The 22179-nt window shown below is 41.9% G+C and overlaps 1 long non-coding RNA gene across 2 annotated transcripts; it reads left to right on the top strand.

Annotated features, from left to right (window-relative positions):
- Positions 1 to 4675: 4675 nt before the first annotated feature.
- Positions 4676 to 21992, top strand: LOC124055786. Of its 2 annotated transcripts, XR_006842796.1 has the most exons (5): positions 4676 to 5080; positions 7026 to 7116; positions 7283 to 7364; positions 11703 to 11865; positions 21265 to 21992. It is a non-coding gene; the product is annotated as an uncharacterized LOC124055786 (long non-coding RNA). The 2 variants fall into 2 exon arrangements; XR_006842797.1 differs by lacking the exon at positions 7283 to 7364.
- The last annotated feature ends 187 nt before the right edge of the window (positions 21993 to 22179 follow it).

A 22179-nucleotide genomic window follows, 5' to 3' on the forward strand; every position in this document is an offset into this window, starting at 1 on the left:
GTTAAGTGGCCCTTTTTCCAGAGCTTTGTGACTGTCCTCATGTAATGTTTCAGTTTAGGTGAATGCTGTAGAAGTGGTCTTGGTGGGTGACGGGCACAGGGAGAAGCTTTGCTTCACCCATACCTGCCACATTTCATTTCATCACCCAGTAATGAGAAGACCCCAGAACAAGTGAACAAGGCCTTCTTTTCTCTTTTCATCTCTCCCCTCTTTCTTACTCTCAGAAAACTAAAACCAGTGCTGCCAACCAACCCTGTGTTTGGGGTTCATTGTTACCTTCTCTGCTTACTTTCTACTGGAAATATTACTGAGCCAAGTCTGACCTCCTCCTCCTGCTCCTCCTCCTCTTTGTCCTGAAAGGCCTTCACAGTACAACCTGTTTTCAGTTCATTTCTGATTCGTTTTGCATGCTTTTAGAGGAGATATGCTGGAGAGAAGGCGTTCCCAATAGCTCTTCCTCCTCGCCTACTTTAGATTTCCATACTTCCCCCTTGTTCAAGTTATTTGAAACCATACCCAAAGCTTTATATCATAGAAATACTGTTCCTCATGTTTGTTACATGAATCTGTCAAAAGTATATTTTTAATTTAATATAAATAAAGATTGATTCAGTATATGTTTCAGTGGTCTTATGGTGATTTTGTGCATTTGCGTGTGTCGAGCTTGTTAATCTAATAGTTTGGAGTTGATGCAGATTGCAAGAGGAACATTTAAGTTGTGGAGCACACTTGCTGGCAAAGGTAAACAAGTCTTGTTGATAAAATCCTTTGCAACGTTAAGACCGTTTTGGAAAAGAACTATATATAAGACTTTTAGCAAAATACTTTCATAAATTGACTTGTTATCTTTTAAAGTAGTTTATCAAGTAAACAAACTACATTCCCACAGGGGTTTTGTGTCTTGCTCAAAGACACCTCAACAGAGAATCTCTGGTACCTTGAACCCAATCTCCTTGGTCGACATGCCACCCTGCTGCCTGTAAATAGAGCAGAAAATGGAAGCCCTGCACAGTTGCGCTAAAGCTCACTCAAACAGCTTTAATAATAAAATTTAACAGATGGTGTCTTTAATTAAGGCGAGGACGCTCTCAAGTTACGCCGTGCTTACTTTGACCCGACTTCTTAAGATCAACATTACACACGTTGCACTGGAGGCGAGAGTCTCCACTGCGCCACACTTTCATGCTCAAAAGGACTTGCAGATGAAGACCAGCTGCATCAAAAGGGTCTGCAATGTTCAAAATGTGGACATAACATTTTTGCTCTCTTTTTTTTTTCTCTCGCCTTGTGCTGTGCTTAATCTGCTGTTTACCCAAGTGTTGGTTATGTAAACTGGCATAGGCAACATCGTTTGCTATGCAGCACTCCTCCATTGCTGCTGCATTCCCAGGCTTTCATTTCAATCATAAATAATACAAAACTGACCAATGGCAGAATATCAGCTTTCTGAAGTCACTGCTATTAATATTAATTAGGCAATGGGGTGCTTTAAGTAAACACTGTTTATGAACAGACCCCCCCTACCCCCTCATCCATCCATTAGTTTCCTCAGATGCTCAGAGACTCAATTAGTAAGCCCATCTAGTTCCACCATAGTAATTTAGAGAGAGGGGCTTCCGCTGCAGAGTAACAGTATTTGAACTGATTCCAGTTATATTCAAGTAATAGCTACTCATTCAAGATCCATATTAGGTTCGCCTGCTTGAATCACTGTCAAAAAAAATTCTGCTTCCCATTTGCCACGAAAAGAAAATTTAATTGATACTCGCTTGCTCCCTTCCTAATGTTGAACTCGCATAATAGACAGATTATCTTGAACATTAAGCACACTTCCCGACAGGACTTTGCACATAATCACCCTCACTAGACAGCAAAGAGGGGGAGGGGTCATTGTTAATTTGGCAACTGCTGTATAACCATTTGTCAGTGTGTTACAAGTCTCCTTTATAGCTGATCTGCCAGTGAAGCTTGCTATCGCCGCCGGGAGACGTGGGTCTGCTCCATCCTGGAGGCCTGTAGTAATTATACTTACAGGTGCCCTGTACACCTGTGACGTCTGACAGCTCATCACTGACAGACTGGTGCTGTTTAATTGCAGTGTGTCACCTTGACAGGGTGTTTTGATCCACACACACATCTACCAAAAAAGAAAGAAAGGCTCCACAAAGCTTGATGATTCTTTTATATTATGGTCTGCGTTTCTCGGGCTCCTGTTACTTTGTTTTCTCAACAGGATTCAAAAGCCTTGGAAATTAGAATCTAGACCATGAGCCCAAACTCTAATTCTCCACATAAAATGATACTCTTCAAGGGTGTATTTATTTCTTGTTGACAAGGAAGGCTACCTGAAGATAAAGTATTACTTCACTTAAATTGTTAATGGAAATGTAAACTAAACAACACTGTTATCTCAGGGAGCTAATATATCTGCCTGAGCCTCTTCTGGTTGCAAACTTTGAGTAACCATGCAAGAATGCAAACATGTAGGCCTGAAAATTTAAACATCTGGTCTCTGGAAAAGCACGGGGTGCAGCTATAGCATTCAATTAACAATTATTTGCTCCCATGTTTAATAATGATTCGTCCTATTACAGTTGACTGTTCACTAAGTCCCGCCCCTGCTTAGTTACTGTTGCTGTGCAAACTTCCCATTCTTCATTCTTCATTCTTCCCATTAATGTCAATGCGTGAATTGAAGAATTTTTCTGCTCACATTCTAACAAAATTTCATTTTGACTGTTAATATAAATGATTGTGTAATGTTTTCAGTTAACTGAACTGTGGAAAAGTAAAAATTAGGCATCCTACTTTATTGAGTATCTTTTAAACCATTTACTTCCAAGTCTGAACCATTGCTGATTTAGTGGGGATAAAAGGTGATCTATTTTTCTTTTTTTTTCTTTTTTTTTTGTTATTTTAGAATCATATCAGCTATCAGTTGTATACCAACCAATCCTCTTTTCAGACATCTGGATTTTGTTGGATTTGAGCTGCAGGAAGGCTGGCAGTGTAATGTCTGTTACAAATCATTTATCTTTTCCTGTATTTGTCTGCTGGCTTTATTCCCTTCATCATGTCATTGCTAATTTGACATCATTACTCTAACATGTTCTATTGCTCCTTTTAACTTCATATGGGATATTTACATATTAATAAGGTGGGAAATGCCCCTGGTGTCACATAATGTGCAATTAAGTTTGCGATGTGTCCATTATGTTGCCTCCGTAATGTGTTTAAAGATATGAAGCATAAATCACACTTATCTCCCACCATGAGGTTATATCTCCCCTGTCGTGTCGTGGCTGCGCATGATTACAATAATACGCAATAATGTGAGTTATGTTTACTGAGAGCCCACGTTGGATCAAAGTCTCAGCAGGGCTGCTAAAATATTAACAGTTCATGGTGGTTTTGGATTCTAATCTCTTCTTTTTCTGTTTAACCTCAGACTGTTCAGAGTCGCCACCATTTCAAATGACTTTTTATGGCTTTAAACATGAAGCCACTTGGTGATCAGTGGGTCATGAGTATCCATCAACCCTATCAGAGCCATGCAGGTGCAGTGAATGGTCATTTTGTGCTTTCACCTGAAATTTGTTCATTTTTCATGCAAATGAAAGATGCTTATTTGTTGTTCGAGAGCACATTTCTGTAACATGGATGTTAGATTAGCCTTTTTTCCACCAGCTGAAGTCAAAACTTGTGGGATACACCATCTCTATGCCTGAGGCTCGTACAAAAGGCTGAAGGGGAGAGGGAGGATTGACACAAGCAGTCCTACCTGCAGCCAGCCAGTGAAGACACTGAGTCAAATCTGTAGCTGAGGGTTACCATGAAGAGGAGGAAGAGGAGGAGGAAGAAATAAGACAAGGAGACAACTTCCCGTGAGGCATCTTTTCCACCCAACATAGTAATCAGGAGGCAGTAGAGTAAGAAAACAAGAGAAGGAGAGAGAGAAGAGACTGGATTGAGGTAAAGGTTGGGCACAACAGCCTGAGGCAGACTGTCGAGGGCAGCTGCACAAAATCAGCTCTGAGATGGAGAAACGAGGAGCAGGAGAGACAGCGAGTGGATGGCTGCAGAAGCTGCTATTGACTAAATGACTCCTAACAATACTTCCAGATCCTTGAGTCCATGAAGTGCATTTCAAAAATTTTGCAAGACACACAACAAACGAGTGCATCAGTGTAAAACACAATGTGACTGAACTTCATTCTGCGCAAGATTACACAAGCATTCTGAGTCATGCCACAAGCTTTTTACTGAGAAGATCCATGAGGCTAACATGACATGAATGCACAAATATGTACTCTGGTCTTCAAGACTGACAGCTGAGTTGTGTCCCTTATGGTTGTGATACAAATTAATTGCAGCTACAGTAATCACATGTACACACACAACATTTTGGAACAAATTTATTTTCTTTTGGTCTGCCTCTCACAAACACCGCAGACAACACTTACAGGTGAAGATGCACGTCCACCCACATGCACACACACACACACACACACACAAACGCACTCTTCACAGTCATGCAGCTGCTCGTGTATTGAGGATTTTTAGTGAGAATTATCTGACTTTTCTCTCTTTATTCCTGCAGTGACCCCCAGTCCTACATACACACACATACACACACACACAAACACATAGAAGGGCCTGAGGACAGAGATGGAGAGCTCTAATTTCCACAGGGCCCGCAAAGTCTCTCCATCCCTCTAAACACAATCTCCTCTCTTCCTCTCTCACAAAACCACAGACACTTGCAGAATTGCCACAACTATAGGCAAGCACGCACACACTTTTAAAACATTGTGCACTCATGAAAGCATGCATAAAATCTCTCTTTGCTTTCAATTCAAAACTTCATCTAACTTTATCTAAATGCACTCTCTTTGGTTTTCCTCTTACTTTGACACATTTAAACCACCGCACACACAGGCTGTCAAATCACACTGACACTTTCTTATTCCTACATACACACTCACAGCTACCAGACTGGGGGTTGGTTTGGAAGAAGCTCCATCCATTTGTGCATGACAGCAGAGGACTGAAAATTTCAAGAGGCAGAAAAGTATAATATGTAAGTGCAAACATTCATGAACAGGCAAAACTATTCTGCAGCCAAACAGGACCGGGTTTGATTGTTGCAACAGCTAACACGCATCCGTTAGTCTCTTCCTGTCCTGCTGAGTGAAGGGAGGGGACTGAACCCCTACCCGCTCGCTCCATCATACGTTACTGTGGATAATAACATCACTCACTAAATCGCTAACATGTAAAGAGGCCGACAGATGTCCAGATGGTCTGTGGCAGCTCTCTAATTTGTCAAAGAAAATTATGCTGAACAGTGTAAGAAATTAAGCAAATACAGACAGAAAGCATTTCTTCTTTTTGCTCTGTGTGAAATGCTGTTAAACAATTAGGCAGACAGTGTTTCATGTTTTTGTTACATACACAATTATCTTGGGAAAAAAACAACAGTTAGTTAATCTTAAACGATTATTCTGTGTACAGCCTGATACAGCAATTCCACCGTTGCCGGGGGTTAGATGGGAAGACTGATACCACTCTCACATCTGTATACTAAGTTTGAAGGTGGGCCCAGCAGGTGGTTAGCTTAGCTTCCAATAAAACCTGGCAGCAGGGGGAAACAGATAGCCTTGCTCTGTCAAAAGGCAAACAAGCCAAACAAGATCTTGCATGTTAATTAATGAACTGTTTTAAGCCTTTGTGCTAAGCTGAGCCATGTGGCTCTAGCTTCACATTTAGTCTGCAGATGTGTCTCTATAAGTCCGCTGTTCCATCAGGTTCAGTTTTCTGAAGTGGACTTCAATCTGCATTGCAATCTGCTAACTGAGACCTTTAAGTGTATTTTACATGCCATTAAACAGGCAGAGAATCACTTTTAAGAAGTGTGAGAGACATCTCAGATGTCCCTGACATAGAAACACAAAGAAAAAGTCCTCTTTGGTGTCTCGCCCTTTGACTCATGCCCACTTTGATGTGGCCAAACAGAGCAGAGGGGGCATCCTCTCGCCACCTATCTGCATCTGCTTTCAACTTGGAGTGATGTTTGCCTGTGGAGGGAATGTGAGAAAAGGCACTGTTACCAATAGTTACTTTTATGTCCCGAAAAGCTGTGTTTTAATTAATGTTACCACTTGGGGCTAAGACGAGGTTACCGCTGTGATGAATCAAGATGAGTGTGTGTGTGTCTGTGCATGTCTTCCGATGTGTGGATATACTCTTAGAGCACAAAAGTGGCCTGATCGTCCATATGTATGTGTGTGTGCACGTTTGCAGCTGTGTAAATGTGTCAGTGTGTTTGTCCCACCAGCTCCTGCAGTGAGTGAGTGCTCTAATTGAGTGTGCTGCTCACTCAGACAGGAGGTCTCAGACAGTGTTGACATTCAGGCAGTGGAAGGCCACCATTGGGGATGACAGCTGATCATTCTCTCAGCCAGCACCCTAATTACATGGAGATGGAGAGAGGCATAAGCAGAGAGAGAGACAGGCTTTTTAAACAACAAACGGGTTCCGGTTCCTTGTGTCCTGCTGTTTCTTCCATTCATAATAAGTGCCACCCCCACCGGTGGGTAGAAAAGCAGCCCGAACCCCAATACCTTCCTGCTCTCTGACTGAGCTCCTGTGACCACACTGCTTCCCCCCAACTCTCTGAACCTGGCATCTTTCTCTCAGAGCACTTTCCCAATTATATCAAAGCTCCTGTGTGTCATTTCATTGTCGCCGGAAAGCATTGAGGAAAGCTATCTCCGTCTTCCTGTTGCTCTCTCCGTCTCTCTGGGACACACAAACACACTCACATAGGGACATACAGACGTGCACACGCACCCTTTGATGTATGGAGTCAATCAGACTTCATTGGACAGTGTTGTGATAGCCTCAGGATATTAGCAAAGCTTGCTCTCTGCTCACCCAGATGATAAACTCTTTATGTGTCCACAGGCTTTTGTGGAGCAATAACAGCATCTCTGGCCTTTCTCACCTTTCGCCATCCATTTCAGTATAACTCAAAAGGCGAGCACTGAAGCAGCCACTCCTCGAAGGCATTACCAGGAATATTGACGAGCAAGCAGCCTGACTGCATGGGATCAGGTGAGCAACTGCATTTTCACGTAATTGGCATAAGCCTTCCATCCACAGTCTTATCATCCTGACTTCACATCCTTTAACCCAAACATCCAACATAATAATGTGTGTGATAGGTGAAGCTATTATTTCCTCTGTGGTTCCCTGAACCATAAATTTTGGCATTCCTCAGGAGGTGGCAGAAGGAAGAGGGAGGAAAACATGCGACAACTCACTTGCATCATTGCTACTAGTGACATGCAACAATACTTCAGGTGGATCCTGTCTCTTAATTTTATTTATCTGTAAATGTGAAAGAAGATTAATATCAGGGCCACTTGTTCCATTGCTGTTGCCGACCAAACAGCATTTCAACATTTCAACAGGTATCAGACCTAGTGTTGCGCTTTTTATGATAAATATCCAAAACACAATGGCAAACAAAGCAGAACCTATTACCAAATTCAGGTTACATGAGGGCTCAGGGTTATGGGTCAGTTCCTATAGTGGAAAACTTTTCTGCACCGTCCTCTGTCAGTGTCCACATTCAGCTACAGAGCTGCTGTGCACTCAGAAGCCCTCGCAGCCCTGCACGCTATAACTGCTGTAGGTGTGCAGAAAATCATGTGAACTCCAGATAGACACTTTGCATTTATGTGGGTAACATGGGAGCCCGAGCATTCAGTGGTGTGGAAGCAGATTTGAGCCATTGAACAAACATGTGACAAGAGGATGAAACAAGATGTTGGAAAGTGTCAGATGTAGACTTGCCCCTTTATGAAAGTGTTGACAGTATTAATCAGTCACCTGTTGTGGTGCTTTCAGTCTTTTCACCCTGATCAGCCAGAGAATTCATGTCATCAATCGACTGCAGTCTCTGCAGAAAGTGCACTCTTCTGTGAATGTCTTGAACTGTGTTCAAGCCGACGATTGGCACTGCAAGTGGCTGTGTTGTTGACAGCCGTGTTTGGATAGATGAAATTGCAATCCGGTGTTGTTAACAATGTTCTAGTATCAATACCTTAGACCCCATAAGAAGTTCCCTTCACTAATGTGCTTCTCATGGTTATGCATCGATCACACATTCGTTGTGAGGGTGCTCGGACACACGCTCACAGACATGTATAGATCGAAAAGATGTATTACACAGGTGCGCGAACACACACACACTTCATACATCTGCTGGACTCCACTTGAGATTCATAAGCATTTAATGAGTGTCTCATGGGTGGAAGTGTGACCTGACCTTGCTCACATCCCTTTCTTATTGTCATACACCACACAGGACGCTGCTGTCTGTGGCATGACAGCGAGATGACAACTCAACAACTGTTTGTGTGTGTCTGTGAGTGTGTGTAGGTCTGATCACACATCTGTGTGAGAAATTTAGACATATGAGTACAATACATACACACGCGTGCACACTGAGCATGTGCACATATGTTCGTGATGGAGTGGGTATTTAAAATGTCAGTGGCTTTGTGTCTGTGTGTGGCTTCATTTGTGTCTATATATGTGTTTATCTGTGCATGTGTGAGCATGTAGGTGTTCAACATGGTTGTCAAGTGTTTGAGCAGGCCAATCTCTCATCTGCCATCCGCTCAGATCAACTGACACTCAGCCAAACCAAACGGACGTAAAGACAGAGCGGAAGGCATCACTATGCAGCTCAGCAGTGCAGTTTGTCCTGACCCTGTCTGGGGCCCTCTCCTCGCCGCTGATTCTAATGAGCTCCCCCGGGATTAGACTTAGGCGGCCAGCGTCCCAATGAGGTGCGGGGTAGGTCGGTAGAGGGAGGGGTGAGGTGTCTGTGTGAGGGGGAGCATCAATATACCCACACAAACATCGGATTCACCTCAGCAAGCAAACACAAACCTGTTTGAGCAGGAAGGTGTTGGAAAAAATGCTGTCTCCGGTATCTACTGTAAAATAGACAAAATCGATTTTTCAGCACATCCATTCAGACACAGTAGTTTTTTACTTGCACACAAATCAGAAATCCCTTAGGGTTTAAAGTTAGGCTGTAAAGGTAAGTTATCATAAAAAAAATGATATCGCTAGGCTGAAACAACCATTAGAAAATTCATTAAATTTCGTAATTTCTGTTTTGTTTCTGTTCATAGTCATTATGAATACTACATGGTTTTTAGCTTGAGCGTCCTTTTAGCGTTAGAATTAATTAACTGGGAAACCATCCAATAATCTTCATTTTTGTATGGAATTCTAAAATTCTGAATAACTATATAACTGTGGAGCACAATTTGGCCAACCACTGATATTCACATTGCTTTTAGCTCTGTTTTTGTTCTCTACCAACTCCCAGTACAGATATCTGGCTCATCAGCTGCTAATCACCACTGATATCTGCTGCTTGGTACTGACTTTTTGCGTGCGATGGGTTTTTACAGCTTTTACACCTTTGTAATAGTATCCATTTTTCCCATCACTTTTCTAAGCCTGTTAGAGACCTGGAAAGGGATGCAGAACTGTTGATGGGATCTCTGACACATCCTCTGGCCACTTCTGTATTCATTTTTACTTGTGTGTTGTGCATGCTTATAGCACAGCATGCTGAGATTTATTGTACATCATTAGGTACCCAAATGCAAAGAGGACACAAAATGAAATGATTATGACTGGTTATCCTGTCCTTCTTGCCAATAGATACCACTGTAAACCAGTTTCATATTATATCCTTTTCCTTCCAAGGGGAAAGATGCAGCATTTTGGACAGCATGAGCTAATTAAATCACCTTATGACTGTGCAGTTGCATACAGCACTGAGAGATGAACTGGTGTTGGAGGAGAAATTTGTCAGTGTTACATTTCACTTCTCATTTGTGCCAATTTGAACCTAAGAAAAGGAAAACAAGAAATGTAGTCATCCTCATCCCTTTAGAAAGGCACAGACGAAAAAAAGTTTTGTTTTGTTTTTTTTTTCTTCTGTTCAGTACAAAGTACAACTGTCTGGAGTTTAACTGCCGTCAAATTAGTTTGCCTGAACTTCCAACCATATCAGTTACAAACACCTATCTAGTGCGCTGTTTTTAAAAGTCATGTTATGTCGTTGCTAGTGACACAAAACTCTTATTTGCCTGCAGTTTCCCTCATTGGAATCAAAGGTTAAATGGTAAGAGGGCTGATCAGGTATTGTCTGCGCTAGACAAGCTCATTAATGTGTCACAATTCATTATCAGAGCCTTGTCCTCACCTTGTCAGGTGGCTAATGGGAATATCAATCATAGGCTTCCCCATCACGACCCTTCTCACATCTTTGCCGCACATCTCGCCTCTGTTGACTTCTTATCCCGAAATACCACCAGGCCCAAACAGATCTGTCTGGAACAAATGTCAAACACAATTCGGCTCAGGAGTAAACACCCACAAACATGGCTGACATACAAAGTGTGATTCTTCTTTCACCAGGTGCTGGTGCTGCTGTTTTACAGATGTTGCCCTGCTGCTTGTATTCAGACACTGTGTTTGTTGTGAGAAGGTAATGAGCCTTTGTGGACAAAGGAAAATGATGCTTTTATTGTTCACTTTATGGAAGACTAATGCAGTAGCAAAGGTAATATGAATTTATAAGCAGACCCAAAATCCAGAAAAGCAAGATAAACAAGAAGAGCAAGATAAGGTATATTTAGACACTAGAGAATGACAAATAAGGGCAGTTTGGAGGTCCTGAACAGAATTCTGTTTCTGAACAAACTTGCAGATAGACAGATATATGATAAAACTCTGTTTTTATTTCATGTCTTGTCATAATGTTGCTTGACACTGTTCAGACTGCAGTTTAAAAATGTGTGTGAGATTCAGGCTGCACCAAAAATCAAGCACTTCAACACCTCTCACCACGACTGTCTGAGTAAACACATTCATTTAAAAATTAAAGACATCAAAGTCCTTGTATAATCAGTTTAATTGGTGCCCGAGTCCTTTAACCAAACATAATAAAACATCATTGGTAGTAGGCAGGGGGTATCAAAGGGAACTCGGTTGTTTGTTGAATAATTTTTACATTTCATCCTCTGATTTTTCCCAAGTTCAGTTAGTATTTACAATAAATGTTCATCTAAAGGAGCCACTGCAATTAGTCAAGGTGTGTAATTAGAGCAGTCCGGATGTATTAATTTATTTTTGCATTAATACATTCAGTTAAAATCTGTCATTACAACACCTCAACAGGCAGATGTGTGGAGCTTTAATCATTCAGCCCTGCTTGCATAATCTAACACAACACATAGCTCGACTTCATGATGTGGTGAGAGTAAGACTATAGTATGAGTGTAGTTTGTGTAGCTGTTCTGGAAAAAGGGGAGGGTAATTGTCAAAGGAAAAGGAAAAAGTGAGCAGTGGAGGAAGTATACTGTACTGAATGACCCGAATGGCAGCTGGTCATGAGGCCAAATTCCCTCAGTGTTTCTTCTTTTTAATTTCTCTTCACTTCTATCTCTCTGTTCTTCTCCATCCCCACCTTTTGTTTTGAGCTGACACAGAGCCAAGGGTGAGTTCATCTCGCACTGCTCGATAGCAGGCCTCCAAAGCTCCTGCTCTCAAATAATTCATTCAAGTAATTTCATTTTTGTGTGTAAATATGTGTTTCTTGTCAGGTGCGTGGCGGTGAGAAGAAAAACAGGCATGCAGACAGCTCTGACAAGCAATTACACCGCAGCTTGTTTGGGAGGCAGGTCGGGATGAGCTCTGCTGTGTTGGAGGGGCAGACAATTGAATACTCCGGAGACGGAGAAGAAAATGACCGGAGGGAGAACACTGGTGAGACAACCAAAGGCACAACACTGTTTTTTTTATTCTAATGCTTATGTTGATTGAACATGTCTGCAGAGATAGAAGGAAATTATTTGCCACAAATCAGGCAAATAAGCCTGCAGCATGACACCTCGTTGTTTAATATCCTGCTGCAACCATCATGTTAAGTCTTGTCATTAGCATAGTTTTGGAGTTAGAAGTGACATCTCTTTGTGCAGCTTTAATTCCGGAAACAAGCTTTAGATTTGGTAACAGTAACAAAAGCTTTATTTTCTACAAAAAGCATGCTCATGCAGCTGTAATTGCGGCACAAATTCTTGCATACTGCTATTCAAGGCCTTACAGAGTGAAGAGCACATTTAATCTGGAAACAAGGGCAGCCTTAAATAAAATATCTGAAAGAAATCCTCCCATCTACCCATCTGAGTGCAGTTTTCTTCCTCATGTCTGCTATATGCTATGACTCCATGCCCAGGCCGCAACCCCCACAGCCACCCTGCCATCAAAGCTGATATCGGTACAGCCGTGCAGCAGACCATCCTGACAGTCGTTACATGTGATATGTTACCTTCCCATGGTGCACACATATGTTGATGTCAGAGTTGTCTCAACCTCAGGGCCCGAGGCGAAGTGAGACGACTGCACTGAGAGAGTGCAGTTAGTCTATTCAGGGATGTACCATTAACTTGATTAATGGCCTAATTACTGCCAGTAAACACTCCTCAGAGATAAGAAACAGGAAGAAGGAGGAAGGCTGGGGCAGTCGAAACTGAGCCAACTCATGATCAGTTACGATTGTTCTTTTGTACTTAAAGAACACAAATCAGACTTTGCCCTCTTTTTTAACCTATCGAGTAATCTCACTGAGAGCAGTGTTCTCTTTTGTGATTCCACATTCGCACAATTACCACCTGGATGTTGCTGAAGCTCCCCAGTAAAACCACAGTCATGTCTTTGCCTCTGAAGCATCTGATGGATACTTTCTTTGTCCAAGGTCATTTTTTTTCTTTTTTACAAGATATACACTGTCAGGTCAAGACTGAAGGAGGAACCTTCTAGTCACAAGCCCAACTCTCGCAATCTAACCAGCATTTATAACAGAAAAATATCAGACCAAAATCAATCAATTCCAACAGAGTCACTTTCACCATTTTCACTTAAGGAGGTGGTTTAGGGATCCAAAGAGTGTCAGCACACCAATTTAAACCATTAAGTAATTGCAAACTGTTTTGACAGTGCTGCTCTGTGAGGGAACAGAGAATCATAGATTCCCCTAATGAAGGATCCAATTTGTATCACCTCACTGAATTAAAAGAATAAAGTAAGAAAGAAAGAAAAACACTGAACTCACAAAAGACAGTTCTTTTAATTTGAGAATCAAAATCAATGCAGTAGAGCTAAAAATTCGCATTTGCATTATTTACAAGGTAAACTCAACCACTGATAATTTGGTTTGAGACTTCTGTGTTTTAATGCCAACTCAAGCCTTTTTAATATTTTCACACAGCAAATCACCTCATAAGATCATAATGTAGATGTGTGAGAGATGAGAGCTGATACAACTCCTTTACTTAAATTGTTTTAGAGAGCAGGAGCCCAAGGTCAAGTTGACTTCCTTGCATTCATGCATTCACACTAATGGCACTCATGTACTCCGTTTCTTCTGAGAGCATCTCTTTTGATGGAAAAAAATAAACTTCTATGTGTATTTCTGAGCATTACTGACAGATCAAATTGGATATTCAATACCAGTTCTAAAAGAACAGACGGACGCTTGATGCATCAAAAGGTATAATGTTGAATGTCAATCACAGTTTGGTTTGACCCTCGCTGGAAGGAAACGAGAACAAGGTGTGAACTCTGCAAATCATGCCCTTCCATCCCTCTGAAAATAGTATCCAACTGTAAAACAAATAGCCCCCACAAACGCTTTGGAGTAGCGTGTCTGGTGCCCCCTCTGCCATCTCCAATCGCCGTGTGGGCGGCTTGCTTCAGCCTCGCTTCCCTCTCCCCTCGTCTCCCTCTACAGATGTGGGCTGAGTGAGGCCTTTGCTCTCTCGCCGAGAGAGGCGAGTGAGCCTTCATCCTCCTCCACACTAGTCTGAAATGCAGCCAAGTTCAGCGAGGCTGCCATGACCCATCCTGTGTAATGCTTCCAAGCAGTGCAAAGGCTGCTTCCTGCACCATGACAGGGAACAGAAATGTGGAGTTCTCTGATAATTAGCAAAACAACGTGATGAAATGAGTGGAATTGATTATGCTACTTATGCGAAGACAGTTTGCGTTATGATCAATGTGTGGGCAACATAACTGAAGAATTCATTTTTTATAGTAACCTCCAGCCACTTGGTTGTGTATACTGTATTTGCTAAAGTAAATGTTGCCAAATTCTTTGCAAGATGTCTCATTTGCATGTGACATGAATGATGGTGATGACTGTAAAAACTATGCTTGACTGCTTATTTCTTTTGCATAATGGAGCCAATTTGCCAAATTAAGACAATATTTTGCAGACATATATTACGACTTGCAGTTGTTGAAGAACTTTCCCTTCTTCACTTATTTACTTGCTTCTTTAACTCTTCAAATAATTTAGTTGTTAGGTTCATTTTTAATCCATCTCACGCTATTTGTTGTTGACTTGCTCAGGAATGCTGACATTTTCCTTAAAAATGAGGTCTTCGGTCCTTTCCCCAGAAACACGTGTATAAAATGGGACTCTCCTATATTGTTTTCATTGATTCTGTCATGGCAACCTTGTAACACAGCCCTGCTTCATAATTGGATTGCTACATCGGGCACAGTAAAGCTTCAATTCCCCAGCAAAAAGCCACAGACAGACAGACAGACAGACAGAGGAAGGAAGGAATTAAATGCTTGTCCATTTTGTGTGCTGTAAAGTTGTGGAGAAATGACTAACAAAGATGGGATGTCACACAAAGAGCTGAAGAACGATAGGCATGTGTTGTGTGAATGAGAAATGTACAGCAACGTGGTGTCAAATAAAAGGAAAAATTACAGAAGCATAGCAAAAGAGAGTTTACTCATTTCGTTGAGGCTTGTGCCTTGTGTTAATTTAAACTCAGAGAGTTAATAATTGCATGATTAGTTTCATGATGATCAAGATTTTTTTTTTGTCTGTATCCTCAGGCACATTGCATTCTGCCAGTGTTATTAAGGAATATTAAATATGCGCCTCTTCATTGTGGAGTCTTACACTAACTGGCAAGATTCAGATTTACCCAATGAGAAAAATGGCTGTGAAGACAGAACTGCAGATGAAAGGTGACATCCTATAAATACAAACATCCACATCTTGCTGAGATGGACTCTGTCAGTAGGATGTCACATTTTCATTGAATCCACATCTATTTGTTTTGGGAAGTTCCAGGAGCAGGATGGAATGCTTTGGTTTAAACTCTCATCACAAAAGCGGGGAAAAGGAATTTAAAGCTTAAATCTATAGCTTTCCACTTGTTGTGACGTCTGCTCAAGCGTCTGGTCCAGCATGGTTGGTTGGCACCACTTAGGTCTCAAGTGAAATAATCATTTTCGGTGAACTGTTTGGAAAGTTTGTGCAGAAAGTCTTGTTTCCAAGGGCATGAGCCCTGATGACTTTGTTGATCCTCTGACTTTTCCTCTAATGCCCCCAGCAGCAGGTTCACATTTACATTATCAGAGTAAAATGTCTCCACAGCTGTTGTATGGATTACAATGTGATGTGCTGCATATGCTGTGATATTTGCTGTGGTATGCATGTTCTTCTTTACAGTGAGCAGTATAGCCTCACAGGGCAGCTAAATTGGTGATAGTATCATAACTGAATGAAAAACTTGGAAAATGCCCCATCTAAAAAGTGTGATATTACTGGACTCAATTTTGATGTGTGAAAAGACAAACACTGTGTGAAACAGTTCACTTCAAGTGAGCTGGCTCTGTTTTGAATGGACTTTATTGGCACTGTCAGCCAAGACAGGCGTAGCCCAACAAGCTATGACGAGCAAAAAGTGTTTTTCAAGAGCAGTGCCAAGAAAGGTGCCAAACGGAGAAAACTGACAGTTTTCTTTGTTTTTTGACACTGTATAAAGAGAAAGACAGTATTATTTTTAAACTGAGTATCCTTAAGATTTCAGTCATGACTAAAATAGTTTTTAACAACAGTTGGCCTTCATCATGCCATGAGCAACTGTGATCTGATCTCCTGCTCATGTGGGCTCTTCACAGTGAAAACCGCCACATGTTTTTTCAGGTGGACATTTTTAATATGAAACAGCATCAGCAGGAAATGTTGTGTTTGCGTGAGAAGTCACTAAATACACTTCCAACACAGTATGCAGAGAGCAGTTCGGCGTAGTAGTAGTAGTAGTAGCAACTATACGCTGAAACACATGACACAGAAAAGGTGCAAAAGTACATCTGAAACATATTTAGATCCAACCCTTAGCCCTTGCTTGCTGCTAAATAGCTGTCCATGTCAATTCAGAAGCCCTTTCATTTTGTACAATATTTGGTAAAATGTGTTAATAGTATCTCTTACAGTTTGCTAAAACACCAGAACATTGTCTCTGTTTGGTCTTTCCCTTTCTGGCTTAGAAGACAAAAGTTTAAAAGTCTGAAAGGTATATCTGAGTTATATCTGTCATGACAGGAGGAAGAAATTGTTTGCTCAGAGGATGAAAAAGAAATTGCCAAAAACAAAATACAGCTTTATTCATACAGGATTAATATTTTGGCGAGACTTTCGTCTTCACAGGTAATTTGTGCTGGAGGCTTTACAAACAACCAACATGACAGGCTGAGTCAAAATTAAAATCGCCAGCAGTCTCTGCAATTATTACAAATCACTGGATGTCCACAGCTCATATTGATCCTGCACAAAAAAGAAGAATAGTGGGAGTGACAGCCGTAATTTGTGCTAAAGTTTTCAGATGTAGCCACTAACTTCTTTCTGACACTCCAAAAAGCAGCAGGAGGACTCGGAGGTCTTAATCATCATATTTACTACCTTTCCCGGATCTTTCATTGTTGCTTTTCTCTCCTTTGAGTTTGAGCAAACGGAAATGGAGAGCACAGTGGCACAACAGATGGCATCTCACACCCTCAACGTCCCTGGAGCCCACTCAGTGACCAGTGCCATGCTGCCACTCTGGGCACAGGCTCTGTGAGGTAGAATTCATTAGCAGGATCAGGCTGGCAGTAAGGAGGTCTGAAGCTGGTCAGACTCGGGTCCCAACATTTCTTGTGTCATTTCCTTTCCGAGGTGTCCAGTTTGCCAGCCGGAGTGCAAAAGCCCCGCCAGTGAACGATTATCACTTAGCCTTGTGGTGAAGATCCACCAAAAACGAATCATTGACTCGGGAAATGAAACAACCTTGAGCTAAACCAGCTGTGCTTAAATACTCTTTGTCGCCACACACCAAAACAAATCCATATAGATGGCACAGGCCTTCACAAGGGATTGTCAAACACATCCCTCTGTCACAGTGTCCGGATTGGTGGTGGCGATAAATGGATCGAGGCAACCACTTCACAATAGAATAACCTTTGCCGGCGTGCTCTAACCTCGTTGCTGGCCGCATCTCAGCCTCTTATGTTTGGCCTTTTTATACAATTACATTACAGTCTATCGGCTCTTTTGAAGCAATCTCCAATTCAAGACTTTGAATTGGAATAGAATACAAACAGACACTTCAGCTAAGGCGCAGCTGCAACATCAGTAGCAAGGCCGTTGCAGCTCGTGTGCTCTTAAAAGACCTCTCAATAGCTCTGTGAAAGACCATGGAATAACAGATAAGTGGCAGGTCAATAAATTTGTTGATACCGTTTGAACAGCATTTTGCAGCACACAAAATCTCATAGCATTGCAAGGACGCTCACTGGTAACATTCTGTCTTGCATTGTTACTTCTCTTTTTGCACGGAAGATGTGGTGATTGAAGGTATCTTTCCTCTGCACATCACACATATCATCTGCCGTTATCATGTTTCTAATAATAAACTGGCACGGCATAAGCACATTTGGTTAACTCTCTTTCTGTACAGTCCAGTCAGTCTGCCTGTTTATGTGTGTCTGAAACAACCCAGAGAAGAGAGAGAAGCTTCAGCTAAGTTCCTTATTACATATTCCCCCTGAAGAGCTCCACACTATGTTCAGTGAAAACTCTGGCTCCTGAGACAGACTGGCTGACTCTCACTCTCTTACAGACAACATGACTCCTGGATTTCCAAACCTGAGCAGAATAGCAAGAAGGGAGGAGATATGCATGATAGGCGGTTGTATAGTCACCATTTTATTCGACAGATTTGTTTCTGGGATGATCACAGCTGCAGATAACAGAACGGAACTTATGAGAGTGTCTTGTAAATTTTAAGATCCTATCCTAAACGCGTCTAACATAAACACAACAAGTAGTACAGCCTCACCCACACAAGCTGATTGGCCCAGGTTGCCAAAATAGAACGTTTTCTTAAATTAAGCAATGTTTCCTTCCCAATAAGACTGAGAGTAAATAATGATTTCACCACATGCCTCTGTTTGACTCACAGTTAAGTCTGTTGTGTCTGAATGTAATGCAATATGCATCATCAATTTGTGTGTGAAGAGCCTCTGAGGTGGTTTGGAAGTTCAGGTCCAACAGTGCCACTCTCTGACCACTGTGGGGAACTGCAGGTGGTCAGTCCCCTTGTGTGACTCATAATGCAAATTATGCACCCAGGGTATGTGTCATCTAAGCAACATGGGGGGCAATGAAGGAAGGATGTATGTAGGAAGTGTTGAGTGTGGAGGCTGTGGTATGTCCATCAATCAGAACTGAACTCAAAAAAGTACAAGCAGTGCTATTTAAATATTTTTGGATGTTGGATGCTGTAAAGTAATGATGTAGCCAGTTTGAGTAAGCCAGGAAATATGAGGTCAGTTCATTTTTAAAGACACAAAAACAAAACCAAGGAGGCAGTTTCTGTGGTTTGTTTTCCCTGTCTTGACACGTCCACAGAGGTATTGAGGAAGCCTGACATCCGATCAGCTGGGAGCTTCAACAAACTCCTCAAAGCTGTCTCCTGAGAGTCCACTCCAGGCCTGGGATGGGCTGAAAACCCCCCAGCAACATCATGTCAAAGTTTCCCCCATGGTCTCCTCCCGTACACAAGGGACAAATATGCACACACAGACACACGTCTACACACTCCTGTCTGTCACCGCTCAGGGTTGGGGTTGCCACAGACATGGGCTGACATCACAATTAAACTGAGAACGCCCCAGCACTGCACGGTCATCCATCACATGCACTGCAAACACACACACACAAACCACGCACACACATGCACACCCACAAACCACACTAACACTGAGAGGGAGCAGGGGCAGGAGTGTCTTCATGCATGCTAAGAGGGAGGGAGGGAGGTGTGCATCTCATGCTGGCAGCTCCACAAAGCATCTTGATTGGGGTGTGAAAATACATTTTCAGCTTCAATTGGGCAGCGACATACATTACTCTGCTTCTCTTGAGTGGATTTTCCTCTGAGACTGAAGAACAATATGCTTTCTCCCTTCTCTGTCACTGGGTTTGGCCTTTTTTCCCCCTTCTGGTTCGAAAAAAGACAAAACCAATATTATCACTATCCTGTGCTTTTCCTACTAATATGCCCCTAGTGAGTACTCAGTCATGCCACAGAGGTGCAGATAATTTCCAGAGTATCAAGGAAGATGCCTTCTTAGGGGCCCCTGGCTTTCAGGAGGCAGACGGCCCTGTGATTTTGATCTCATCAAGCGAGCACGTCCGCCTCCATTAGTCCCTGGCATTGTGCTCGAAATTGCTCTGACTTGTCGGGTGATTACCTCAAATGAACAATTAGGCGGCTGGCTGTCACAATAACTTGCTCCCTGTCTGCGAATTGGCTTGCCGGTTTTAACGGCTGCCGCTGCCATCAAGGTGCTCCAAATAAATGATCCATTCTGGAGGGGAAATGTCAGCTCATAGCTCTCATAATGAATTGATGAGCAACATCTAGTTGCATACAGTGTAATGTGATGATGAAAGGGATAATTCTGCTGTTGGACACGCAGGAAGTTTCTTGATTCAGCCATGAAGAGATTGGCTTATGGCAAATTCATTTTTGGTTGTTAAAAACAAAGCAAAAAAAAGTGTATGTACTTCAGAGTGGAAAACATGTGTTCACATGCACAAGATTCTTCAGGAGAGTTTGGATAGAAGACCAAAATTAATTAATTAAATTTTGTTTATGTTTGTCTCACAGTGCCAGGTTGCTGTTTGCAGTGAGGGTAATCTACAGTAAATCAGCCAAGTTTTCCATTTATTAACACAACAGTGTGAGAAAGTTGTCACTTCCTGCTGTATTATTTTAACAAACAATTTAGGAGTTGGTTCATGCACAGAATTCAGGTGCTGACAAAACACATGAAAGCAAATCAAAAATCAATTTTCATCTGGAGGCTCGTATCAACATGCTTAAGTCATTTATGTGTATTGATTAATCTGTGCCTTGCCTCAAGGTGAATCTGTTTCAAAAGACATTGTTTGAATAGCTGCAGGTTTTATTTGATAGACCTGAACAAATGAAGATGTATCTTCAGGAAGCTCATATGCTCATATACTGTACACATACATAGAGAAAGAGAGAGAGATTTGGGGTGCAGGGATTGACTTTTGGTTTCATCAATTAATCATAATTTTAGCAATGTTTTGAGTTTTGAGCAAAAATGCAAAACATTTGATTTTCCAAATTCTCAAATAACAAAATTTGCTTTTTTTGCTTTTTGTGGTTTTACATTATGAGAAAAAGAATAATTTTAGGACTTAGACTGTTCCTCGAACAAAACAAGACATTTGAAGATGTTACATTGGGCTCTGAAAATGTGATGACCTTTTTTTTTCAGATCTTTCAAGGATTGCAGTCCCTCGTGTGACGGCAAGAGTAGTGATTGTAGGACCTTTTGTTCTGTTCCCAGAAGGATGAGATTTATCTTTTTCTTTTAACTATATCAAACTATTTCAAGGGAAAGGCTGTTGAGGTGTGGGAGGTCGGTTGACGCAGCCTCAACCAGATGAAGGATGTACTTTATGCACTGGAGGACAAAATGGTGGGAACACCATGAATTGATCAGACATCACTCAAGCAAATCTATCACACTCACTGATGACAAGTTGCTTGAGTGGTTTGTTTGCACACTTTGCTCTTCATCGTAAGTGCAGCACAGCAGTTCGATATTCTTCACCGTGTTGACTCCCCAGTCCCCCAATCCAGAATTTGGAGCAAATCTGATCTTCTGCGATTGGTTTCAGACATGATGGGCAAGTCATAAGGTTAAGGTAATGGTATCTATCTATGAGGCATACATATCTCCTTGAATGTAACCTATGTGTGTGTATGTCTGTCTACCTCTCAGCTGACTAAGGAGAGCCCCCCGCAAGGAAATCCTGCATCAGTGCCGGCCAGATTACCGATCAGAGCGTGACCGATGTCAGAAAGCGCAGAGCGGAGTAATGCGCCCTAATGGTGAGACAAGCCGGGGACTCTTTAATGGTAATGAATACACAATGTGAGCCCAAGGCAGGATGAGAGGGAGGGTGGGGAGTCGTGACCAGACTGGTGAGGAGGAGAGGGATAACCACAGTGTGTGGGAAAGGAGAGGAAGGTGTAGAGTCGACTGTGAGTGTTCAGGTGGGTTGACAAAATAACATCAACACCTGACAGAGTGAATCAAACATTCTTCTGACTGCAACTCACCTCAAGATCCAGGAAATGACTCTTCTTCTTTTTTCTTTTTTGTTCTTTTTTTTGGGAAGATTTCATTCTTGGCTGATGAAAATATTTGACAAATCATTTGTGCATCCACATTTTTAAAACAAACATGTTCCAGAGCTGTGTCTGTGGAGGTTCTCAGTTATCCAGGTCATATTTACTCAAAAGAGTTAAAGCGAGGCGTCTGGACTTGTGAAGATAGGCTTGAAGACGTTTCGCTGCTCATCCAAGCAGCTTCATCAGTTCTGTTCCAGAGCTGCTAAGGCATTGACTATAATGTGGCACTGATTTGTCAGTATGTTAATTTTACCAACACTAATAGCAACTAGACTTAATAATTGCTCTCGGACATGCCAATGCGTTGCACTTTTCCAAGGCAAGTAAGTCATTTAGATGTTTTAAATTAACTGCAATTTCCAGAGTCTTGAAATCTGAATGTGTGCTGAAGCTCCTGCAGGTGCAGACTGTTCTGAACACTAGATCTTTTCATCAGATCTCTACAAGTCAATTTTCATAAAATATGCAAATAAAGAGAAACCTGCAGCCACTGGGGCTGCAC

The sequence above is a fragment of the Scatophagus argus genome, chromosome 24, assembly GCF_020382885.2.
Source record: "Scatophagus argus isolate fScaArg1 chromosome 24, fScaArg1.pri, whole genome shotgun sequence".
NCBI classification, from domain to species: domain Eukaryota; kingdom Metazoa; phylum Chordata; class Actinopteri; family Scatophagidae; genus Scatophagus; species Scatophagus argus.